Below are 27,638 nucleotides of genomic sequence, written 5' to 3'. Positions count from 1 at the left end.
TTCTATGAAAAAATGCTTTATTTTAAAATTTGTGACACTAAATCTTTTCTGAGTCTTAATGTTACATGTTCCTTGCTCTTTAGAAACTCAATGTATTCAAATATGATTTCTCATGTAACTAAAGCATTCATTAGACATCCTTTAAATAGTAAGTTCCTGATGAATTTAAATGCTGACAGTTCATCAACTAATTGACAGAGATCCTTGAAAAGCAGAGAAATAGCAAAGGTGTTATAAAGAACTGCCAATTGAAAAAATCAATCAGAAATGTAGATAAAACTGCTCTTCTGATGTAAGTCAATGTAATTGGATTTGCCCTTATTTAATTTCACTTAACATTTAAAAAATCTACTTAATGAATAAAAAAACATGTGCATAAAAATAATTTTAAGGTTTAGTGTTTGTATCCTCTGCCTCCAGTTTGCAAATTTCTCAAATTAATTTCCAAATTAATGTTTTTATCCGTATAAGAGTAACCTTTCTTACACGAAATAAGTTGGACAGACATTGTACTGGATTGAAACTGTCGTGTATCCCAGAAAAGCCATTCCTTAATCCTCATTCAGTATTGCTGGGTGGGATCTTTCTGATTGTTTCCCTGGAGATGTGACACACACAATTGTGGTGGTAGGTTTTGATTAGATGTTTTCCGTAGAGATGTGTCTCCACCCATTCAAGGTGAGGTTGCTTACTGGAGCCCTTTAAGAAGGAACCATTTTGGAAAAAGCTTCAGTGCCAACAGAACCCATATAACCAGAGACCTTTGGAGATGAAGAAAGAAAATGCTCCAGGGAAGATGTTTGAAGTAAGAAACCAGAGAGTCCAGCAGATGCCAGCCATGTGCCTTCTCAGCTAAGAGGTATTCCAGACCCATCAGCCTTTTTTGAATCAAGGCATCTTTCTTTGGATGCCTTAGTTTAGATATTTTAATGACCTTAAAACTATAAACTTGCAATTTCATAAATTCCCTTTTTAAGAGATATTCCAGGGAGGTGTGATGGTGGCTCAGTGACAGTATTCTCGCCTGCCATGCTGGAGACCCGGGTTCGATTCCCAGTGCCTGCCCATGCAAAAAAAAAATAAAAATAAAAAATAATCCATTTCTGGTATATTGCATTCTGGCAGCTTTAACAAACTAAAACAGATTTTCATACCAGAGAAGTGGGGTGCTGCTGCAATTTGGAAATCCTAAACATGTTGGAATAGCTTTTAAAATGGATAAGGGAAGATTCTGGAAGAGTTGTGAGGAGCTTGATAGAGAGGGCCTAGAATGCTTTGAAGAGACTGTTGGTAGATATGTGGACTCTAAAGATACCTCTGATAAGGCCTCAAACAGAAATGATGCACATGTTATTGCAAACTGGAAGGAAGGAGATTCTCGTATTAAAGTGGCAATGTATTTGGCAAAGTTGTCTACTGGTTTTGGATGGAAGGCAGATTTTAAAAGCCAAGAGCTGGAATACTTAGCTGAAGTGATTTCCAAATTAAAGCTGGAAAGTGCAGGCTGGTTTCTCCTTGCAGCCTGTACTAAAATGTGACTGAAAAGAGATAACCTGAGAAATAAACTCTTGGGTACAAAGAAACCAGAAGTTGATGGTCTGAAAAATTCTGGGCTTCCAGAAGGAGAGACTACAGAGAATAGTACCCCACATGAGAATTTAACCAAAAGCAGTCAGCCGTTACAGGACAAGTAATGACTGCAGATGGACTTATCCAGGAGTGATTTGTGGAAAATCCTATTGTATGATGGTCATAATCTCTACATATTGCATAGAAAACCAACAAGACTGTTGTGGGATCTGTATAAACAGAATTATCCCATTCTGGACTAAAAGGGTCAGGAAAGGGACAAATGGAAGAAAAAATGACTTCAGAAGCAGAACCGTGAAAGCTAGGGTCGGAAGCCAAGAAATCTCAGGCCAGGAGAGCAGAGCCACCCAAACACTGGAAGAGAGTGAGATTGCCCCAAAGGTGGACCTTCCACCTCAATGCTCTGGAAGAGTTGTGCCACCACAGACCTTGGAAAGGGTGGAGCACATTTCTTGTGAATTGGTGAGAGTCTTGCTGCTACCACATTGTTCTGAGGGGGTTGAACATGTACCCCAGAGATGGCAGAGAGCCCAGGTGCTGCCCTGATGCTTGGAGAGATGAAGGTGAGGAAAAGGTGGTCTCCTAATGTCCCCTAAGGTTGCATTTGGAGACAGTCGGGCCACTGTGTAGGTCCTTGGTTAGGGTAAGACTGTCCATAAGGATTAAAGACTCTCAGACTTTCAAATCTAATGGAGTTAGCCCTGCAGGTTTTTGAAGCTGTTTAAATCCAGTGACCCCTGTGTTCCTTCCAATTTCTCCCTATGGGATTGGAAAACATATATCATTTGATTGTCCCTCCTTTATAAGTTTGCAGCAGATAACTTGTTCTAAGTTTTATAGGTCCAGAGTAAGAGGAGAATTTTGCCTTAGGTCAGACCATTACTGTAGCTGACTTTGATGAGATTTTGTACTGTTTCTCACTTTGTATTTTATTTGTATTGTTATTGAAATGGTTTAAATGGCTTGTGATATTGTGATGGAATGAATTCATTTTGCATTTGGAAAGGATGTGTCTTTTGACGGTCCAAAGAGTGGAATGTGCTAGTTTGAAACTATCATGTTCCCCAGAGAAGAGCCATGTTCTTTAATCCTCATTAAATATTGCTGGGTGGGATCTTTTTTATTGTTTCATGAAGATGTGGCCCACCCAATTATGGTGGTAGGTTTTGATTAGATGATTTCCATGAAGATGTATCTCTGCCCATTCAAGGTGGGGTTGGTTACTAGAACTTTTAAAGAAACATTTTGGGAAAAGCTTCAGTGCTGACAGCTCACACAGCCAGAGACCTTTAGAGATGAAGAAAGATAATATCCCTGGGGAAGATGTGTGAAATGAAAAGCCGGAGAGCCCAGCAGATGGCAGCTTCATGCCTTCTCAGTTAATAGATGTGTGCCAGATCCATTTGGCTTTCTTGACTCAAGGCACCTTTGTTTGGATACGTTAGTTTCAAAATTTTAATGGCCTTAGAACTGTGAACTTGCAACTTAATGCATTCCCTTTTTGAAGCATTCCAACAGCTTTAACAAACAAAAACAGTCTCTTTAGATCATTTATGCATTTCCAGCCTCTGAAAACTCATCTGTCACACTGGTCATGTGTTGAACTTCAGTGTTGAACCTCTCAAATCTGCTTTTCAAATCTTGATCTACCCCTGTTCCTCAGTTCTACATTTCTGATAACCAATAGGACACATCTATTCATCCTCAAACCCAATATGTCATGTATTCTTTCAAAATGATTAATGGAGCACCAAACTTATACTAAGTTGACATACCCAGCTAAGTATTGGAAATCCAGTTCTAAACTAAAAATTCTTTCCCCAAATTATTTAAGGTTCCAACCTATAATCAACACTGCCCCCACAAATGGATTTAATAAATCCTTAATTTTCTCACTATTGAAGAAATCTCTTAGGCTTTATTCCTGGGTATAATTATTTTAGTTGTTTTTTCTTTCTCATTCTTTACATTCAATCTGCTACCAAGCATGATTTCTTTAAGATTTTTCTAATATATTCATTCATCAATAAATTTTATTGAGCACCTACCTTGTGCCACGCAATGTTCTAGGCTCTGAAAATATAACAATGAATAACAAGGCAAAAATAAAAAACAACATGGTTTACATGTTAGAGGGGAGATATAGGCCATAAACAAAATAAATAAATAAATAGGGAGGAAAACTATGAAAAGCATACATGAAAGGGATTACGGAGTATATGTGTGGGTAGGTCAATTTTAGCAGTCAAAGATCATCCTTTGGTCTTTACAGAACATGAAGTATTCCTGGTCTATCATCTCATGCTCTAACTACTGCAATTTATGGTCTCCCTAATTCCACATCTCACTATCCTATTCATTTTTTTATCATTCCAAGATCATTTTTCAGAAGAGACTGAGCTCATTGCATCACAGTTACATTACTCTCTAATTATTGCATATTAGCATCTAATCCTTCTCCAGTTCTTAGGACTCTTAACTCAACCAGTCTTGGCCCCCTTCCTGAGAGCAGGCACAAAGTTTTCTAATATTCTCTTAAACGTTCCTCAAGTCTAAAACATTGTCTATAACAAGGGCACCATAAATTCAGAAATTTGGAGACACTTTCTATTGGCTTATAGGTTGCTAACCTCTTTCTGCCAATTAAGACTGTAAGTTTTACTTGAGCTATTCAGCCTCTTGTAGATTCTTTATATCACTATCTAACAACAGGAAATAATTTGGTTTCCCAATTCACAAATTTCCACTAAATAATATCACAGAAATGTAACCCCAGAGAATATTGTCACTATTTAGACTATTTACTCTTGTTCTCTGGTAGACCTTTCTTTTCCCTAGAGTGCATTCTACACTGCATAGCTGGTCTTAAATTAAAAAACTGTAATTCATACCCAAATGCATCAAGTATCTTCTTGTATCAAAAGGGTTATAATTTAATCTCAACATAAATTGGTGTTTTCAGCTTTGCATGAAAATTTGTGATAATATTCTTTCATCTTTTTATCATCACAGTCTACTCGTTACTAACACATCCACACATGGTAAACTTTTGGGCAAGGTCTGCCTATCATCCTTCACTTTATAGGAAAGGTAAAGGCAAGCAAATCTTTGAAGGACCCAGTTTTCTGTATCCAAGGAGAGAAAAAATGTAAATGTGAAAGTGCCCACCAACTGGGTAAGGGTCATATTTTATGTAGCTAATCTAGCCTTAAGTAAGTTCTCTTGCCTAATTTTTAAGAGGCATACAAAGGGAAAACTGGATTATTTTTATTTGGTTTTGTGATCCTGGTTACTTCATCTCAAAGATATCATATGTAGCATGTCTCATGGAAATAAACAGTTTAAATTTTATTAGGACTTTGCCTAGGGAGATTTTTCTAGGTTCTTTTCCAACTCTACAGCCAGAGTTTCAGAGTCTGCCTTTCATTCCAGGTAATATACACACCAAAGAGAATAAAAGTTGATCTTCAGCTTTGTTTAGGCTAAATGCTTCCGGGAATGATTAAATATAATGCTCTTCTTTTTTATATCAGTCTATTTGTATCCAGCATTATGTTGCATTGCTAGTTTCAGTTATTTTAAAAATGAAAAAATTACAAGTACTTTAAAGCATCTCTTCATTATTGCAAATCCTGTTTATTGAATTCTACGCTGAATATATTAACCTATACTTGTAAAAAGAATGGAAGTGACCTGTGTCAGTCATGACTAACCTGCATCTAGTACCTTCCCTAGGATGCAGGTTAGACATGGCTAAGGTATATAACAAGTCCTTGAAAGATAAATGCCAGATGAATGAATATGCCAGAAGAACTTAGCATAGAATTTATTTATTTATTTATTCAATGCTAAATTCTTTGTGTATATGACCCAATGTCATAATACAGTGAAAGTTATTGTTGTTTTTTTAAATTTAATGTGAAAAGTGAAAGTTTTAACAGTGAAAATTATTGTTTTTTTTCAAATTTAATTTTTCTGTGCTGAAAGTCTCTTCATATCTTTTTAAGTATATACCAAAATTTAATTATTAAATGGCCATGCTGGAAATTGGAGTACTATTTTCAAGCATTTCAACACTAGTAAACTTTAAATAAATTGTATGAGCATTCAGATATCATAAACACACATTTCAGAGTCCTAGACTATGTCTATGTCAAAAAAAAAGGAGAAAAAGTCATCAAAGTGCGAAACAACAAATTGTCTTAATGTCCACATCAGTTTAGCAATTAGATTTTTGTATCAGTCAAATTAAAGATGATTTTTTTTTAACTTAGGTATGATAATCTTATGCTTGTTAAAGTAATACCCTATTTGGTCAGAATGAGCTATTTTCTGTTTCTACTATGTTGTCTATACTGGTCTGCTTACAGCTTTGCCCAAGATTCCTGTTTTAGTTTGTAAAAGCTGCCAGAATGCAATTCACCAGAAGTGGATTGGCTTTTATCAAGGGGATTTATTTAGTTACATACTTACAGTTCCTCAGAGGAAAGGCAGCTGGCTTTCCTTTGACTTTCTTTGTCATATGGGAAGGCACACAGCGATTTCTGCTAGCCTTCCCTCCTGGCTTCTGGGTTCAAATGTCTTTCCCTGGAGGTGGTTCCTTTTTGCATCTCCAAACATCTGGGTCTGAGCTGGGTCTGAGCTGGGTCTGAGCTGGCTCTGAACTCTTATCTGTATTGCGCTGGGCTGTGCTAAAATATTCTCTCTTTTCTGATCTCTCCTTTTAAGCCTCACTCATTGTTGAAGGCACTCCCCTTAGCTGACCGCAGATATCATCAGCCATAGATGAATTTCATGCTGATGATTTAAGTCCACAGCAACAGAATAACTGGGCACCATCATCTGGCCAAGTTGACACCTGAACTTAAGTATCACAATTCCCTTCTCCTACATCTGTATACACAAATCCTATCCATCCTGTAATACCAATTTAAATGTTATTTCTTCCATGAAGACTTTCCATAAATCTCCATGTGAAACTATTATCTTCCTCAAAAAAATTTAGTTATTTGCCTATGGTGTTTTGCCATAATGATCACAAATTTTACATACAGAGAGCCTATTTCAAGTTCTAGTTCTATATTTCCTAGCTCAATCGCCAAGAGCAGATCACTTTATCGTTATGACTTCTTTATACTCATCTAACAAAGAGTGATAGTAGCATTTGCCTCAATATAACAGAGAAAATGCTTTCTATTTATTGCACTGTTTTCTCTTTCTGGGTGTATGAGGAAACATTTCCCAGCTTTCATTGGATTTACATTCAGATCACACCACTGGTTCTGATCAAGAAAATGTGAACAGAAATTATTTGTGTTGAATGAGCCTGAGGCAGTTCCCAGCTGGTGTGCCTCTACCTTTGCACTCTATCCCTGTCTCAGTCACCAGGTGCTGTGATGGTACCATCACAAGCAGGTTTATGGATGGTACTCATGGTCAAGGATTTCAATCTCTCTGAGCCATGCTTAGAAGGAAAGCCTCTGCTGGCTCACATGGTCCTTTGCTTGAGTGAGACATAAACTTCTGTTGAATTAAGTCACTGAAATTTCTGGGATAATTTATTGTCACAAATAAATAGGCATCTTATCCTGATGCCTATACTCCCCTCTTCACAGAGATGAGGTGAGAATCCAGTGAAGAGTAACATTTCTTTTAAGTATTAAAACATGAATGGCCATCTATTTTCAGCACCCTGCAATATTGGCATTCCTTTGTTCTTCCTCATGCAAAAACGTTTTTTAATTTGTAAATTTAGTCACTATCATTGTACACTCTAGTCATTCCTAGATTATACTATCTCAGTCTTTATCATCTATCTTTCCTTCTGGTTTCATATGTGCCCCCAGCCCTCCTTCCTCTACCGTTCTCACATTCAGCTTCATTCAATGTACTTACATTACTGTGCTGCAATCAGGTAGTATTGTGCTATCCATTTCTGAATTTTTACAATCAGTCTTCTTGCATAATGTATCCCTTCAGCTCCAATTACCCAATATCTACCTTATTTCTATCTCCTGATGACCTCTGTTCTTAACTGAAATTCTCCAAGTTCACTTATTAATGTTAATTCATATCAGTGAGACCATATAGTATTTGTCTTTTTGTTTCTGGTTAATCTCACTCAGCATAATATCCTCAAGGTCCATCCTCGTTGTTACATGTTTCATGACTTCATTCTGTCTTATAGCTGCATAATATTCCATCATATGTATATACCACAGCTTGTAACATTTTTTTAGTATAGACTATATACCAAGTAATATGCTAAATTCTTTATATATATGACCTAATTTCATAATACAGTGAAAGTGCTTTGGAAACTATAAATATTATTATAGGAAGGGATACTTTGTTTCCACACATCTTCCCATTTTACTAAATTGTAACTTCTTTAAGAATGGATTGGAATACAATTTATTTATGTTAGGTGGTGTAGTACCATATTAAAAAGTGTGGCTCTGGGTAGGACCATCATCTTTGCCACTTACTACCTGCGTGACTTTGTACAAGTTACCTAATATCTCTCTATCACTGTTTCTTCATCTGTAAAACAGGTTGAATAGTAGAGCCTACCTCACAGAATTTTTGTGGCACTTAAATGATTCAAAGCATGTAAAGTGCTTAGGAAAAATATGTTACAAGCCAATAGTTCAAAGAAAGTTTAACTCTTATTCTAACCATAATTATTTTCTGCATGCTTTACACATAAGTCGGCAGTATATTGGATAAATGAATGGACGATAAGATTAAATGTTTTTATGTTTTATGAAAACAAAATGTTCTCATCTTTGCTTTAGTGAATTTTGTTGGATTATAACATAACTTTATACAACCATGTCTATAGTCAAAATTCCTATAATTTCTTTTCCATATTTGTTTTACACAATTTGCATTTAGCTTAAGTTATTACTATTAAAAATAAAAAACATATTTTATATATATGCATAGATGATCTGGGACCTGATTGACCTTGTTGAGTTGGTAAAGCCTGTTGCTGTCATTCATCTATTTACATGAATCAATTTGAATAAGATAGGAGTCAAGGGCAGTAGATGTGGGTAGGGTCCAGCGTTCTTGTCCTGGAGCAGTACTAAAATGTAAATAAACCTTGTGGAGAGATGGGCAAGAGGGATAGGCTGAAGGGCATCTTCCATGAGGGACATTGGATGAATGAGAGCACCGGCTATGCTGAGTCAGTCATGCCTTCATTCTTAATTCAAGGAAGTCAACATTTATGGTCTGTTCAACAATTAATGCTTTGGTGATAATACTGACGTTTTCACCAACGCAAAGTTACTCATTTAATATAAAAAATGTAAAACTCTATTGCAAAAATACGACTGAGCACAATTTCATATTTTCTATAATTAAGCTTGTTTGGCTTAAATATCTTGTAAAACAGCCTGAACCAAATGATTTTGAAAATGAAAGTGCAGTATTTCAGCAAATTAGAATGTTCAACCATTGTCAAGTTTATTAAAGAATTCATTCATTTATCAATTATTTATTGCAAAACGACCACACGCAGGCACTATGCTAGGTCCTGGTTGTCTGCTAAAAAACAGCATAGACATTGTCTGTGCACCCTTGCAATTTACAATCTAAGAAGGGATACAGGTCATAAATAAGTAAATATGTAATTTTAAATCAAAAAAGTACTCTGAAGAAAAAGAATAGGACTGTGTGAAAGACAATTCAAGGAGAAAATTACTTTACTTTGGGTGGTCAGGGAGGACCTGTTTAGAAAAGAGTCATTTAAACCAGGACCTGAAAGTGATAAGAAGCTGACCCTGCACAGTTTGGGTAGACTGTTCCAGGCAGAGAGAGGGAAGACCATCTTCAAATGCTCCAATGAATTTCCATGTGCAGGATGGGAGGCGATGAGAGAGTGACACAAACCAGGTTAAATTATACCGAACTTGTAGCTCAAGGTAAGGGATTGAAATTTTTTTCTAGATGTAACGGAAAGTCATGAAGGGTTTTACATAGGAGATGGATATGAATTGATCTGTGCTTAAAATAAATCGTGCTGGCTGTTTATGTGAAAGGACTTAGAAGCTGGAAGTCATATTTGAAAGCTGTTGTCATAGCTCAGACACTCGGAACAGAGTTGTGACAAGAGAAACTAAAACCAACAGATTCAGTGACACATTTTATCTTGGACAGGAAGAGTGGCAAGGGATAACAGATATGCAGGGTGGTTTCTAGGGGGAAATAAGCCTTGTGCCTCTGGGTCGATGGTGCAACTGCTCGCAGAGACCAATAAGACAAAGAGGACAGCAATGAAGACAAGATGTTCTCTGCAAATTCCAGCTTCTTTTGAGTGTCCAGAGCTTTGTACACCCACTCTAGAACTTCAGTAACATCATGTCCTGAACTGTGGCTGGTATAAGAGTGAGAGAAGCAGGTACTAGAAAATTGCAAAAATGATCTGGTGAGGCAAATTTCTTATTCTAATTTCATTTATTTGTCCCAATATCTATTTCATCTGTAAAAATTAGAAGTATAAAGGCCTTGGAAAGGGACATAGAGGGTAGGCAAAAGATAATAGAAAATTAGTGGCAAAAAATAATTAAATCTGAAAGTATTAAACATGGGGTTATTTATAAAAAATTAGATTGATGAATAAAACATTTTAAGTTCAAGTTTTCATATTCTTCATCAAGCCTTACTCTCTCCAAAAATATTTCTAAAAATAGAAATTTTAAGGTCTCTCTGCGCTGAAAAAGAATGTTTACCTAGCCTTTCATGCCTAATAGTTTAAACAACTCCATTATGTCATGGAATTTAGTGTGTTTTCATTAATGAAAGAAGGGGAAAACGAAGGCAAATGGGAAAAAAATTCTTGTCGAGTGGTTAGTTCAACTGTAATTTCTACAGATCCAAGTTTCAAAGGTATATATGTGATACTTACATTTAATTAACCTGCTACTGAATTTAATTAAATTTCCAACAAGCAACACCATTTGGACTTGATGCTAGAAAAGCACGTTCAAATCTAAAGTAATAAAGTCTTTGGTTTAGGGACCAGGAAGAAGGTTTGGAGATGGTAGCCATGATCAGTAATTTTAATCTTTGGATTTTTGTCTGCATATCTCAAAGTTGCTGTGAGAAGTAAAACAGTAATGTATATAAAATGCAGGTATAGTGTTAGGCATCATAGGTCTCTCTGAAGAAAAAGCATTATGAATACGGACAAAGTGTACATATGTACTGTATCCATAGGGCAGACAAATTTTAAAAAGTTATATGCTGGAAGTAGAGGTCATGTTATTATTATTCATTCAACACATATTCATCAAGAGCAGTCACAAGACAGCTACCATTCTGGATGCTGAAAATAAGGACATGAACAAAACAAAGTTCTTCTTCCTCATGTAGTTTATATTCTAGCAGAGGAAGACAGACAATAAACAAAAAGCTAGGTAATATTTAGGTAATAATAAATGTTATGCAAACAAATAAGGCAGGGTGAGGGAGACAAAGACATAGTATAGATAAGGCCACTCTGATCAAGAAGTGGCATGAGAGTAAATAAATAATAGGGAGAACAAATATTAAAATAAATTTAGTAGATTGAAATGCTAGTGATCAATGAAAGGGAGGGGTAAGGGATATGGTATGTATGAATTCTTTCTGTTTTCTTTTTATTTCTTTCCCTGAATTGATGCAAATGTTCTAAGAAATGATCATGATGAGGAATAAAAAAAAAAAAAAAAGAAGTGGCATGAGAGAGTCAAGGAAGTAAGAAGGTGAACACATGGTTATATTGGGGTGGAGAGGGAAGCAGGATTTTCAGGCACAGGAAACCTCAGGGGCAAAGTTCTGAGACAGGAATATATGTGGTGTGCCCAAGGATCCCCAAGTAGGTTAAGGTGGCTGTAGCAGAACATTTGTATCGGATGAAGTCTGAATGAGAAATGCGCATGAGATGAAGTTCCAGAGTTAGCCATGTGCCAGACAGTGTGAAGCCTTCCAAAGCATATCATGGATTTGGACTTTATTTTGTGCTAGATAGAAAACCCTGGACAATTAGGGTAGCAGAGTGACAGAATCTAACTTATAATTCCAAGTTGAGAAATGTGAGCTGACTAGAAAAAAAAAAGTAACTGAGATGGATTCTGAGTTTGGATGAACTTGAATAGTCAAAATGTTGGATGATCTCTCCAAATAAAAGGAAGATTTTAGGAGAAAAAGTTTAAGTAGGCAAGGGATAATAGAGTGACAAATAGAAATTTAATTAGCTTAAAAATTATGGGAAGATATTTTAATAGAATGGGCAAGAGTGGGTGATGGTGAAAAGGAAGGAAGTGGAAGAATGCGCTAGCAAGTTGAATGGGCCAAATTTTGGTGACCATTTTCAGTTGTCATATGTGACACATGAAAACATCATGAACTTTTGATTGGATAAAATATCCTATTTTATGCATCCCTTATAAAAATGCCAATCAAACATCTTTCTGGATTTGAGAAATCTGCACCAAACTTAAGAACTTAACTAAGACTGAAAAAAGTAGAAACATCTTTATCCATTTGGTCAAGGCTTCAATTTTTAGAGTTACCTGAAGGTAAAAAATGAATCAGGAGAAAATGAGATTGGTTAGGCAACTATGTGGCCAAAGACATATTCCAGCAAGTTTTACTTTTTTTCTAATTCTTTTTTTTTTTAAGTGCTTTCTATACTTTGACACTGTGGAGGACTGTAATAAAACTAGCTATGTCCTACAATAAACCAAATATTATCTCTTTGTTCATCTTTCCTTGCTCCGCTCTACCACACCCACAGCATTGCAGTAGAGGAATTAAAGAAATGTAAAAAGCAAAAGGATTTTCTTCTTAAATTTTCAAAACTTCTTGATACTTTGTATTCCTAAATGATTCAACAGAGGAGGGCATTATTATTTTAGGTTTATTCACATCTATACTCTCCTTTAAAAGATGAATAATACTCCCTAGAACAGAAGGTGACTTGACCAGGATTGTATTTGATGCTCTCTAATGTTTTTTAGTTCTAATACCTATAACTGTGTGATTAAATCAGCATAATCAATAACCCATGAATAAGTCATCATTAATAGCTTCATTTCTTTGCATGACATTTCTTTGCATTAGATGCATAGTGCATAATTTCAGTTGCAATTAAGCCAAGAGAAAAAAGTTAAACTGTATTCCTTTATAAGAATAATGATGAGTGGAAAGAATGTCATGGCTAAAGCACCCAAGAATCATTACTCAAAATGTCAGTGTTGCCCCTGCAATAGCATAGTGCTATACAACTCATAAAAGGAATATGTGCTTAGCATATAAATGTTTGTTCTTTTTTATTCAACATTTAAGTGGTTGTTCTTTTTTATTTGTTAAGGGAAATCTAAGACGTGCAGGCCACATACCATAAATCAGGCACTATGCTAAACATTAACACTATTATTCTATTTAATCCACACAGACAAATGTTGCCATTTCAGTATTATCAATGAGGAAATTGAACCTCAGACACACTAAGCATTTTTCTAAAAGATTTCATTAAGAAGTATATCCTTAAAAAAAAAGCTAATCAATTAATGCTTGCATGAGCTATGACAATTTAAAATGTAGAGGGAATATTTAAAGAAAAATAAGTGATTCCACATCTTGAAAGTATATATCCATAAATTGGCTGGATATTTAGCTGTTTACTTATGAAGTTGCTTGTAAAGGGACTTTCCACATTAGAAGGTTAACTAGCAGAACTTCAGGGTTCTTGGTTCCTTATGAATGGAAGTCTATCATCTCTGTTACTTACTTATGTGGTGATTTTGCTTTTGGAATCTAATTTGATAGAATTGAAAAAATAATCATATAGAAAGCTCACCTTCCAGATATTTGTATTGTGATGGAGGTAATAAAAGTGAGCACCAAATAAGGAGGCAGAACGTAGCATGGGAAATTTGTGCCAGGGAAGACGGGGTCACCTGTATGTGCGATGACTGGAAAACTCCTTCTTGGAGAATTTGGTGTGCTGCTAGGGATTTGGGGCCCTATTGTAATTTTTTGCTTGGATTATTAGAAAATATTCAAATCAGAGGAGCATCAAAAATCTTAAGACTGTAGCTCTGAGGTCCCCCAAACAGGCCAGGTTTCTAAACGGTCTTGAAAGAAGTTATGCCCATCACATCTACTAATTCTGTGTCACAAGATCAGCGAGTTTACATGCAGAATTAACTTAGAGAGAGAGAGAGAGAGGCCACATGTGAACAACAAAAGAGGTGTTCTAAGGCTGACTCTTAGGCATAATTGTACGTAGTCTTAGGTTCTCCCTTCGAGGAATAATCTTCATAATGGCAAGTCCCAAGATCAAAGCTTGGCCTATTAAATTGGTAGTCCCCAATGTTTGAGAGAATATCAAGTCTTCCCCAGGTAGGGGAATTTAATATTTGCACATTTTCCCTCAGTGCCTCAAGGAGACTTTGCAAATAATCTTTTATCTTCTGCCCAGACTACTCTGGGATGTATCTGAGCATCATACTAACCCTTCCAAACCAACGATATCTCACTTCTTATTCAAGGTTCCATGTAATTATGGTGTTCAAATAAACTGACAATATAAGTTAAATTAGGTAGTGTGCTATAGAAAATACAAATTGTATCCCAAATAAAATTTGGTCTCACACAGAATTTAAAGTTTTAAAATACAGTTAATATAATCCTTTATCCTTTAGCCTGTTGTATCTTCATCCTAACTACATTAGCTTCATTTGTATCTCTAATTGAAGTTTGTTCTGCTTTTCAGCTTTTTAAATGGTTGCTATATGGGGTAATGCTGATTTCATAGCTGCAAACTCTAGCAGTCTTAAGTGTCACACAGATATCCAAAGTTCCAGGGAATGACCAGGTTGTACACAAAGAGCCCAGCATCTCAGAATTTAGAAATAGTAGTTACAACTCAGGAATAGATGTGACTGCTCTAAGAGCTTGCAATCTAGGAACCTTTACAATAAGCCTTCCCCTGATACCTTATGCTCACAAATTCAATTCTAAGAATTTGCATATTATAGTTAGGCCATATTAGTGAGTCGTAATATCTGTCTTTTCAGTTCTGATTTATTTCATTTAACATCCTGTCCTCAAGTTGCATGCCTCACAAATTCATTGCTTATTGTAGTAACTCAATATTCCATTGCAAGTATACGCCATAATTTGCCTTCCCATTCATTAGCCAGTGTATCCTTAGGTTGCCTTCATCCATTGCAAATCATGAAAATTGCCACCATAAATACTAGGGTGCAAATGTCCATTCATGTCCCTGCTTTCAGTTCTTGCAAGTACTTACCTAATAATGGAGCTGCAGGATCATATGACAATCCTGTACTTAGCTTCCTGTGGAACCTCCACACTGTCCCCAAGAGGGGCTACACCACTCTACTTCCCTACCAAAAGTGAATAGGTACATCTCTCTCCACATTTTCTCCAGCGCTTATCTCTTTCTGTTTATTTTTAAACAGATTTTTTCACACATAATACAATCTATCCTAAGTAAACAGTTAACAGTTCCTGGCATAATCACATAGTTATGCATTCACCACCACAATCCATATGAGGACATTTCCATTTCTTCTGTAAAGGAAGAAAGAAAGAAAAAGATGAAGAATAAAAATAAAACTAATAAAACAAAAAAGAGAAACACCACCACCACCAAGAATTCCATACCCCTCCCTTGTATCTCCCTCTTATTGACATTTAGTTTTGGTATATAGCCTTTGTTAAATTTAATGGAAGCACATTATAATGTTTCTGTTAACTATAGACCCTAGTTTGCATCGATTGAATTTTCTCTAAATACCATTTCTGGCACCGTGCACTCATGCACTATTGATATTCATTTGTTCTCCCTCATGTAAAAACGTTCTTATAATTGTACATTTAATCACTGTCATTGTTCACTTTAGGTTTCACTAAATTAAACAGTCCCAGACTTTACCTTCCATCTTTCCCTTTGGTATCGTTCATGCCTCTAGCCTTCCTGTTTCAGCCACACTCACATTCAGCTTTGTTCGGTGTACTTACAACATTGTGCTATCTATTTATGGATCTTTATAATCAACCTTCTTGAACATTTCATACTCCTTCAGCATCTGATGCCCAATTTCTACCTTTTTTCTATCTCCTGATAGCCTATCTTCTTAACTTTAACTCTCAAAGTCACTCAGTAATGTTAGTTCATTTAGTGAGACCATCCAGTATTTGTTCTTTTATTTCTGCCTAATTTCACTGAACATAATGTCCTCAGGGTTCATCCATGTTGCTGTCGGCATCATTTGTTCTGATATAGCATATCTTATTTTTTCACTCTCTTTTTACCCTTCCTGCTAATCTTCATTTCTACGCTCTTGTCCAGACTTCTCGCTCCTGTCTTTTCCTATCTGCCTGCAGTGCTCCCTTTAGTATTTCTGTTCAGCAGGTTTCCTATTCACAAATTCTCTGTCTGTTTGTCTGAAAATATCTTAAATTCTCTCTCATTTTTGAAGGACAGTTTTGCCCGATACAGAATTCTAGGTTGGCAGTTTTCTCTTTCAGTGTCTCAGATTTATCATAACACTGCCTTCTCTTCTTCATGGTTTCAGCTGAGAAACCAGCACATAGTCTTGCCAAGCTTCCCTTGTGTGTGATGGATCATTTTCTCTTGCTACATTTAGAATTCTCTTTTTCTGTGACCTTGGACAATCTGATTAGTAAGTATATTAGAGTTGGTCTATTCAGGTCTATTTCGCTTGGGATATCCTGCACTTCTTGGATCTATAATTCTACGTCTTTAATAAGAGCTGGGAAATTTCCAGTGATAATTTCCTCCATATTCTTTTTGCCCCTTTTCCTTTCTCTTCTCCCTCTGGGACACACATCACATGTATATTTAAAGTATTAGGATGTTCCTTGACTGAACAATATCTTTGTTTTTCCTAGTATGACGTAATTTTATGTTGATATTTACTTACAGTCCTGTGCTGTGATCTTGACCCTTTAACCTGTTCCAAACCAGTGTACAATGTGTGTCTGGGCACAGATGACCCCAAACCGTTGTTCCAGACAGTTCCTGGCTATTCACTAGCTGCTTTAGATGACTTAATTCCATACCTTTTTATGCTGCCATCTTGTCCCCTTCACCTCTCTGCTTTACTTTTTGAATTTACTTTATACTCTTTGGTTGTTGATATTCTCCCTCTCTCTCTCACTCTCTCTCTTTTGTAGTTCTTGAATTGAGTGATTTATTTCTTTTTAATTATGAAGGCATCCTTAACTAAGATGTTTCCTTTAAGAAATGCTATTTCTATTCCACAATTAAAGAAAACATTTTAATTAACGAAAATTCCAAACATATACAGAAATAGAATATCTTAATGGAACCCCATGTATATTTGTTATGTAGATTCAACTATGTTAATCTATGGCCAATCCCCTTTAATCTTTACCTCTAGATGGACCTCCAATCATCAAATTATTTTGAAGTAAATCTTATACATTACATAAAACATCCATAAATGTGTCTAAAATACAAGCATTCTTACTTTGATACATGACTTGATATGCCTTTTAAATATTTTTTACTCTGTAGGTTCTCTCTCTTACTCTGGACCCCATACCCCTTCTCTTTTCTCTCTTTCAGAAGCCTGGCCTTTTATTCTATTCTGTAAAGTTTTTGGATTTTAGAAATTATTTTCCTCTGGTATATTTTCTGTTTACATCTGTCTATTTTTCCTGTAAATTATAGTTATATCTAGAAGCTTGTTCAGATTTAATTTCAGTCAACCTGTAACTATTTATTGAAGACTGCTTTCAAAACTATTGCTTTTTCATTTCTTTGCTTTGTATATATGTTATGCTATACAATAAAAAAGATTAAAAAAATTGTTGCCTAGATCTTTTACATTATGGATTGCAGAATGGTGGTGGCATTGTGCTATTATCATGTCTCTTCATTTATTAGCTGTAAAATTTCCATAGAGAGAACCACTCATCAATTATTCAATTATTATAAGTTATAGTTCCTATGCAAAAGGCAGATTATATGATTGGTTATATTCTTTATTCACACTTTTCAAAATATTGAGTTGGTTTTCTCATAGGTAGTCAGAGAATTATGGGGAGGGACCTATTCTTATGAACTCATGGATTTAAGCATATTTGATGCGCCTTTATCTAATTTGTGCTATTATTCTTATTGTTACTCAAAGTACCTATCTTTGGTTAAGGTAAGCTTTTTCATGTTGGTTCATAAGTTATTTTGATATGAAACCTTTTTGTTTTGACAAATGTTCAGACTCATATGGGATATTTTCTGACTCATCCTTGAAATCAGCTTTCTTCAGTGAGTCCTGGCTCCCTTTAGTGAAAAGTGATGTTTAAAGACATAATTACAGTGATTAGGTCATATCTCATTAGTTTCAATAGAAATTTGTCATTATTTTCTAAACTGTGTGCAACTGTAATTTCATTTTCCTCTCTTACATTTTAAAAATTTCTGAAATAAATCAGACAAAAAGGGCAAATATTGCATGATATCACTAATATGGCATAACTGGAATAAACAAACTTATAATGTCAGAAATTAGAATACAGGTTGCCAGCAGCCAGGATGGGTGGGGAATAAGGAGTTAATACTTAAATCGTATTGAGATTCTGTTTGGGTTTATGATCAATAGTAGTGATGGTAACAGCACATTGTGAATATAATGAAAGGACTGAAATATTTATTTGTATGTGATTATAAGGGGAAATTTTGATTATATATACATTTCTGGAAGAAATTTTTTTTTCATTTCCAAGAAGCAGATGTTTATCAATTGTCCATTTTTCCCTTTTGGTTTTTATTTTCCACTTGTTTAGATTAGGATCAAAGAAATCAGTCTGTACACATTTTGATCTAGGTTGTTGCCAGCCATTTCTAGGAAGCTGCCCTCATCCACATTGAGGATGGCTCACCACCATGTCAACTCTCAGCCAGCTGGAAGGAAAAAGAGGGCATGGGGAAGGATATGCCTTTCTTACTGAGGACATGATGTATAAATTGCATACACAAATCCTGAACTTTTCCTTTAGACCAGTACTTAGTTACTTGCACTTGTATTGAGAAGCCAGGAAAGCTGGGCATTTTAGTGTCCTTGTCTGTTATGATGAATACTGCACAGTGGGTTAAAGTAAACAACGGGGATTTACAGGCTCACAGTTTTGTGGCTAGGAGAAATCCAGAATCGAAATGTCAGGTGGGTGATGTTTTCTCCCCAAAGTCTATAATATTCTGGTGATGACTGCCAGTAATTCTTTGGATGCTGTAGCTTGCATCCCTGCCTTGTGTTACTCTCCTTTCTCTTCTAGATTTTGCTGACTTCTGGTTTATGGATCTTCCCCATGATTTTCTCTTACTGTGTCTGAATGTCTTCTGCTGTAAAGGATTCCAAAAATCCAGATTAAGACCCAATTCCATTCAGATGGGCCACACCTTAATTTTAATGAATTAAATAATATGTTTAAAAGATACTATTCACAATGGGCCCACACACAGGAATGTGAATTAAGAATAATAACATGCTTAAATTGAAGTACATAATTCAATCTACCACACTGAGCAACGGAGTCCTTGTTTTAAGTAGCCTGTTAACATTCTATTCCTGTGAAAGAAGGTGAGAAGAGAGATTGTGAGGTCAATTAGCAGTCTCCAATACAGCTTGAAAGATGCATTATCTTTGAAATTAAAATGTTCCCCATGTATGTCTATGTTTGGTCTCTTTCATTAATTTTGGCTCTTGAAACATTGATGTTTCCCTTTGATCTAGATCTTATTCCTAATTAAGTAAATTTCCTTCTATTATGTCTGAAATTATTTTTTCTGTCCCACATGCACAGTATTTTCCTTCATGCCCACAAATTTCTATGAGATCTGGACCTGTTTTAGTTTAGATTATAAGCATACAAGAAAGTAATTACAAGTATGTAATTGTTGTCAATGGAAGAGTTCGAGCTGGTTGATAGGTGTGGTTGGAGCAAGGTCCTTAATTTTGGAAAGAAGCTTAGACTGGTGATGAATTCTAAGTCTCCTCTCATCTTTGGGATTCTCTGATACTGTGAAGTTTTTAAAGATGTTTTATGAGATAGTTAATTTTTCTCATGAAAATGATCGGCACTTATGAATCTTTTGGACCCTGTAACACCTGTAGGAAGCCCTCAGTGTAGCTACAGTTGCAGGGACTGTAGATACAGGTGCATTGCTTGCAGGGAAGTTTCTTGTTTTTTTTTCCACTGATTTATTGATAACAAATGTATTTCCTCCTCACTGAAGTTCTTGAGCCCCTTGAAGCTTCATAGGTCAGAACCTTCTGAAGTTACTGTCTTTCTCCTTCCTCAAAGTGGTGTCTCATGAGCATGTAATCAGATGTCCCATATTGTTAGAAGATTTCAACCAAGTATTTAATTACTCAAATTTGATTGAGTCCCTACCGTATGCCAGATGTCTTACTGAAAACAAAGATGGAAAAGACTTGTATGTGTCCTCATGAACCTTATAGTCTAGACATTATTATATTGGCATGTAATTAGAGTTTCTCTTGAAAAAATATTTCAAATCTGAATACATATTGTTGGGGGCTGAATCATATCTCCCACAAAAGGCATATTCAGGTCTCAACCCTTGGTTAGCAGCCGAGAAACTAAAAACAGATATATTACAAATATGTATGGACAGGAGAACAAGAGTAGTTCTGATTAAGTTTTAAATGTTATCTGTGCTGGTTGGAATCTGCGGTGGACCACGTTCTTTAATCCTCATTAAATATTGCTGGGTGGGAGTCTTTTGATTGTTCCTATGGAGGTGTGACCCACCCAATTGTGGTTGATAACTTCTGATTAGATGGTTTCCATGGAGGTGTGTCTGTACCCATTCAAGGTGGGGTTGCTTACTGGAGCCCTTTAAGAGGGAAACGTTTTGAAGAACGTGATGAAAATCATGAGTGCCCACACAGCCAGAGACCTTTGGAAATGAAGAAGGAAGACAGCCCAGAGGGAGTTTCATGAAACAAGAAGCCTGCAGAGACAGCTAGTAGACGTCGCCATGTTTGCCATGTGCCTTTCCAGTTGAGAGAGTAACCCTGAACTTAATTGGCCTTTCTTGAGGTGAAGGCAACCTCTTTTTGCCTTAATTTGGACATTTCTATAGATTTGCTTTAAGTTTGAATAATTTCACAGCTTTAGAACTATAGGCTTGCAACTTAATAAATTTCCTCTTTTACAAGCTATTCCATTTCCGGTATATCACATTCCAGTAGCTAGCAAACTGGAATGTCATCTGTCAGTGAAACAAATATTTTGTTTACATGGACCAGTATTAATATCAGTTCAGCCTGTTGAACATGTGGAGAGATGTGTACTGATCAACTAGGTGAATAACTAGAAAATCAGGCTTTTAGACTTTTAGTTCTCAAAAACTATTGTGGTTTGGGATTAAATAACAGTATAAATTTTAAAAAATTTTCCCTATTGTTTTAGTTCCCTGGCTGCACAAACAAATACTGTAAAATGTGTTGGCTCAAGCCATGTCCATTTATTAGCTCACAGTTTTGAGGCTAGGAAAAGCCCAAACTTAAGGTGTGAGCAAGATGATGCTTTCTCCCTGAAGAAAGTGGTGTTCTGGGGCTGCCTGCTGATTATTGTCGGTCCTTGACTTTTCTATCACATGGGAATGTACATGGAAGTATCCTCTCCTTTTTCTGGGTTTTTTGACTCCCAGCTTCTGGCTGTTTCCTATGGAGGTTTCACTATTAGGACTTCAGTAATAGGATTAGGATCCACTCTGATCTTAAATTGGGCCACACACCTTAACTGAAGTAACTGCATGAAAAGAACCTATTTAAAATGGGTTCACACTCAAAGCAATGGATTCATATTAAAAACATCTTTTTCTGGGGTGCATGACTTCAAGCTACTATACCTATATGCGTCTCTAATTACATAATCTTCTAGAGGTCCAATAGCCTACATCCTAACTATCCGACATTTAAGTTACCTGTAGTCTTGTGCCACTTTCACTGTTTTGGAAAAAAAATGTAATAGTCCCAAAACTCTTTCATAAAATCAGAGGTTGGTTCTCCATCTAAGGGAAAGTAGTAATTCCAAAAATCATGTTTTTGTGTTTAAAATATTTAGGGGATATGTGAACCACTTTGTGAGATTTAGTGCAGAAGACATTTATTGAGATACAAAATGAACTAAGTCTTAAAGAAAAACTTAGTAAAGCGCTCAGTGTGCATACCCAGTGGACCTGCAACCTAATTAGACTGATAGGCCTGATGCAGTTCTAGCAACTTATACTACATTAACAAGTCAGTTATCCACATTTTAAAACTGGGCTGGCAATGTTAAAATCTCATGGGGTTCATTATGCCTTAGTGTAACTGGGCATCTCTAAAATCTCAAATGGTTTGAGACAACAAAAAAGAATTGGCAGGAGATTTACACTGTAATGCTGATACAGACACCCTTTCAATTGCTAAAGAATATCTCTATTACATTTGTTGACATCAATCACTCAGCCTCAATCAAATGCATTTGTATCTACTTGGTGATGGTAGTTCTGCTTTATGGACTATGACTTAGGTTCATTTGATCCTTTGTATTTCACTAAGCTAGGTAAATTCTTACCTGGAAAAATCTCAAAGAAAATCAAAGGGATTTTTGTTACAAGCTAGGAATATATGTGTGTATCATATCTGACACACATGCATGCATCTACTATATAAAAGGAATAAAATTGGCTAAGAAATATTTAAACAAGTCTACCCTGAGGAGGAAATAGCCTCAGAGTGTGTTTCTCTTGCATTCTTCTTGAAGTTTCTAGGAAGAAAGAGAGCCTTAGATGGAACTCCTAAAGGCACTCTTTACTCCTGTATAACAAGGAAAGTATTGGGAGGCAACATATTGCTTCAGAGTGGGGGTTATGTGACATGTAGAGGAATTGGAAGTCTGGCTCTGTGGTACCTGCCAGAGATTCTGCAGACCTATGTGGTCTTGGAGCCATGGGATATCAGAGTCACATCCCAGACCTCTCAGCACTAGTAAATGAAGACAAGATTGAGTCAGAAAGGGAGAATCTCTTGGCCCCAGTCATGCCAAAAAAGATACAACAAGTTCCCTAGCCACAAATTTTAGCATGGTATTTCAGCAGATACAAGGGCTTATTCCTTAGAACTGATGTGTCCTTCCTCTTAACACCATGGGTTAAGCATACTTCCCCATCTTGCAACTGGAGACCATCTTGGAGAGGGGCAGAGGAGATTGTAGTCATTAGGTTCAGGTGCCAACTTGGCCAGGTGATGGTGCCCGGTTGTTCTCTTGCTGTGAGCGTAAATCATCAGCTCGTGAATTTCATCTATGACTGATTACATCTGTAGTCAGCTAAGGGGAGTGCCTTCCACAATGGCTTAGGCTTAAAAGGAAGAGTCAGAAGAGCAGCTCAGACCCAGACATTTGGAGATGCAGAAAGGAAACTCCCCCCACCCCCACCATCTGGGGGAAGCCATTGGAACTTAGAAGCCAGGAGAGAAGGTCAGCAGTTGTCACCATGTGCCTTCCCATGTGACAGAGAAACTCAGATGAAAGCTAGCTGCCTTTCCTCTGAGGAGCCATAAATTTATAACTAAAGAATCCCTTATGAAAGCCTGTCTCTTTCTAGTGTATTGCATTCAGGCAGCATTAACAAACTAAAACAGAGGTGAAATCTGAAAGACTGAGAATTTACCTGAACAAGACTGTCATCTAAAGAAAAAGTTTAAATTACCAGATCGAAATAATCTACTGGATTAAACCAAGTCATATTTTCTCTTGTTACCCAGCATTGTTGGTGAGGAGGTCATGGGTGTTGTCTTTAAGAAAGCTTATATCAGTTATTGGAAATCAGCTGTATTTTCTGTAGACATCTGTGTGAATTTTTTAACTCCTTTGCAAACACATGTGCTGATTTAGTCCACAATTAAGGAAAAGTCGTCATGTCTTTGTTAATAATTACCATGGTGGTGCTGGTCAATGTCAGGAGACAAACATGAAAATCAAGCTGTCACGTATGGGAAGAGGTCAGTAGTTTCCCTTCTGGTAAGACAAATATCACCCAATGAGTTAAACAATATGAATTCAATGGCTCATGGTTTTGAGGCTAGGAGAAGTCCCAAATTTTAGAGTCAGCCAAATGATGCTTTCTCCTGAAAGACTGTGGCATTCTGGGGTTGGCTGCCAGTAATCCTTAGGTCCTTTTTGTTCCTCACATGGTGATGCAGGTGACATGTCCTCTTCTTTGCTTTCAGATTCTGCTTCTTCATCCTGCTTTGTCTTCATAAAGACTCCAGAAATAGGATTAAGGTCCAACTTGATTCACACCTTAACTAAAAATAAAGGAACTTCAAAAATTCATTTTTACAATGAGTTCAAACCCATGGGAATGGATTGAGATTAAGAACATGCTTTTTTGGGGGGTTACATAATTCAACCCATGAAACCTACCATGTTTAAAAATTTTAAAGATCTTAACTTCCTATTAAGTGTCAAGGCAGATTTAGGTCACTAAATCACAAAATTTCTTTCAATAATTAGATGGGCAGCAATTTCTTTCTGTTTTGTCCACTAATATATTTCCAGAAACTTCAAGAGGACTTGGAATACTGTAAATGCTCAAAAAATGCTTATTGAAGAAATAAAGTATGAATTATGGATGTTGAGGTGACAAACACAAGAAATAACATCAAGAATTTAAAGAAAATACTATAATTCACACTCATAGACTAGTTATGTTAGATATTGTTAGGTCAATAATCATCTTGAAGTAAAGTTATGAAAGATTGATTGTCTGGCTACTCATAGCTATTTTTCTTCCATTTATTTCTGCTGGGAAGTTAGTTCGGTTTATAGATTTTCCTTCTGGTCCTAAGGGGTAGTTTCAAAATATTCCATGACAAAAGATGGGCAAGGTCAGGGGCAGTGAATTCATTCCAGGCTGTGATAATCCACCTCATTGTACCACAGCTGAAGATGATTTCCTTATCTCTAGAGCAGAAATTTCTACACTTTAAAAAAGTACAAGGATCTTTTTTACTGTTACATAAGCCAGAAGAGATTTTCTCTCTTTGACCTCACCGCTTTAACTAGGGATTAGATAATCTAAAGATAAATTTGGTCTCTAACATAATAGAGAACTATTGAAGAAAATAGCAGAATGTTCTTGGAAATTAGAGAAATGGCATTTCAAAAACTGTTTTAAATGTTTCTTATTTGTAATTCTCTGTATTTAAAGGCATATAGTTTTCATGAAAAAATTAATGATATACTTATGAAAGCACAGAAGAATACAAAAGTTTATAATGACACCACAAACTAAAATGAAATTCATGACAAACTCTTGCAAGAAGTTTGGCTAATCATAAGGTCAGTGAAATTGAATTGAGGAGCAGGATATGACTTACTCCCATGTTGCCTTCACAAACAGAGCAGGCTCCTGATATATGCCCCCTAGCTCAGATACAGAGGGCTGTACATGCCAAAAAAGGTCCAGGATTTTTACTATATCTTCTGCAAAATGCTAACAAAAGGCAGTATTTTTTTGTTCTTTTGGGTTATAACAGGAAAAATGCACAAAATATGTGCACAAGTTTATTCATTTTAGCACGTATTTTAATAGTAAAACATTGGAACTAAGCTAAATAACCATTCATAGGGGATTGGGCATAGAAATGAAAGTACAGTCATAAAATGGACTGCTTCACAGTACGAAAACTGTTGATGTGTATAGGTGCTAAAATGAATTATTATCAATAATATTTTAAGGGGACACATTCTTGTGAATTACTGAGTGCATGTAGAATAAATTCCCCCCTTACCTTTTCTATGTGTTTGTGTGTATATGAACAGAAAATACCCTGAAAATGCACCACCAAAATGTTCAAAAGAGTGGTTGGTAGGAAGAGGAATCACCAGTGATTTTAATTTTTTTTCTCTTTTTAAGTATTGTATGAAATTTTTGTAGTGACATGCTTTATACTTATACTGAGGAAACAAGCAATTTTTAGAACCAAAACCCTTAAGTTTTATGTACAATATTGTGAATGAGTAATTGGGCATTATTATCATAAAGCATAAAAGGATATAGTCACCAAGTTAAATGCTAATCAACACACAGAGCTCTTCTTTCATGCTGTATGATAAACAGAGAGGAAAAAGCTGTGAATTAATCAACATTTTCCTATCAATGTAATTGTGAGTAGTCACATGCTCGGCTGAGTATCTTGAATTTAGTTATTACTGGAGGACACAATTATCCCCTTTCCTCACATGTCTATTGTGGTAGCTTGGAACTGTGTATCCCAGAAAAGCATGTTCTTAAACTAATTCCTGTGGATGTGAACCCATTGCAAATAGGACTTTTGATGATGTTACTCTCCTTAAATTGTGGCCCAAATGAGCCAGGGTGAGTCTTAATTCTATTACTGGAGTTCTTTATAGGCAGAATGACATTCAGACACATGTAAAGAAAGCCACAGGGGTGAGTAGTAAGAAGCTGGAAGTCAATGGAACAAGGAAGAAAAGCAAGGAGAGGCTGCCATGCACATTGCCCAGTGACAGAAAAGCTAAGCGCCAAGGATTGCCAACAGTCAGCCCCAGAATGTCATGGTCTTCTGGGAGAAAGCATCACCTTGATAATGCCTTGATTTAGGTCTTCTCCTGGTCTTAAAATCATAAGCCAATAAGTTTTTGTTTAAACAACCCATTGCATGGCATTTGCTTTAGCAGCTAGGAAACAAAAGCATGTATAGAGGGGAGGAGAACTTTGTAGCACTCTTGAGGAAGGATCAGTAATTATTTGTTTTAGTAATGAGAGCTAACATATTAAATCATTTAATCTCCATGTTAACCCAACTGGGGAGTTTGAGGCCCAGACCACAAAGGAACACAACCTGTCTCCAATACTGGAATAAATATTTCCTAATACCATCTCCACCCCCTCACTTGCTCTTCCCACTGTGGAAGGAGTGATTTAACTCACTGGTGAATTGAGAAGGAACCATGGGCATACTTATTAGGCATAAAGGCTCCCTATAGATGTGTGAATAATGGGTAATTCATCTCTTTACTCTCACTCTCTTCTGGTTTAATCTGATACTTGTAACCTCAGAAAATATCTCGTTAATTCTCAATATTCTTCTCAATAACCAGTAAATAAACATGCCTACCTTTAAATCTCTTAACATAAGATTGGACACCTCATAAGTGCCCAGAAATGTTCACTGTTATCATCAATATCACTGTTGTTGTTGTAAAGAAGAAAAGAGAGCAATGTAAGGAGTGGTTAAAGTTTTACAAGCTCTGCCGGACCTGGTCGAAAGGAATAGGGGAACAACAGAGAAGAACAGAACACTGGAGGTAAATGGAGCACTGAAGGAAAAGACATGGCCATGAACATTTATCAGGCAGCTATTGAAGAAATGAGAGGGATTCAATTTCTACCAATTCTAAACCTCTGGGAAGGTGGCACTGGCAAAGTACACATAAGAAGAATGTATTTATCCTCTCTCAATCCACTAATGGCACAAGCATTGGAAAAAATCAATGCCAACTTCAGGTCAGGAATCTTAAAGGGAAATCTCCAGCTGAGGCAAAGGCGGAGACAAAATAAATATCCTCCTAAGTCATGGGATTCCTTAGGCCCAAAGAATTCAAGAAGCAGCAGCGGTAGAAGCAAACAAATGACATGCTGTTAGAAATGCCTTTAGCTATATCTGGGGTTGGAGAAATCCAACAAAAGAGCAGAAGACTGGCAGTAGAGGGAAGGCAATTCCATGATCTCTGCTTGGAGAGTTGATTCTTTTAAAAAAAAAAAAAAAAGGGCAGCATCCAGTGCTCCAGGGGGACTCCTCACTCCATTCAGTATCTGCATACCAGCATCATATGATGCAAAGCAAAGGAGATGATGTGAAATGATCATAGGGAAAGAAGAAAGCTTCAAATAATGACAGGAGGTTAGAGAGATCATCACAACAAATTTATAA

The 27,638-nt window shown here is 36.3% G+C and overlaps 1 protein-coding gene across 15 annotated transcripts in view; it reads right to left on the bottom strand.

The window, feature by feature from the left end:
- The window catches only part of PLPPR5 (phospholipid phosphatase related 5), a 413,822-nt gene that overhangs the window by 191,495 nt on the left and 194,689 nt on the right, over nucleotides 1-27,638 (bottom strand). The window contains exon 7 of one of the 15 annotated variants that reach the window (XR_013159284.1): nucleotides 9,640-9,973. The exons of 12 other annotated variants lie outside the window; for them this stretch is intronic. The gene's annotated coding sequence lies outside the window, so the exon portion shown is untranslated. Of the gene's footprint in view, nucleotides 1-9,639; nucleotides 9,974-18,442; nucleotides 19,004-27,638 lie in introns of those variants that run through there. 2 more of the 15 variants (XR_013159281.1, XR_013159282.1) reach the window with 2 other exon arrangements.

The sequence above is a fragment of the Tamandua tetradactyla genome, chromosome 11 (assembly GCF_023851605.1).
Source record: "Tamandua tetradactyla isolate mTamTet1 chromosome 11, mTamTet1.pri, whole genome shotgun sequence".
NCBI lineage: Eukaryota > Metazoa > Chordata > Mammalia > Pilosa > Myrmecophagidae > Tamandua > Tamandua tetradactyla.
This window is presented reverse-complemented; position numbering and strand designations above follow the sequence as displayed.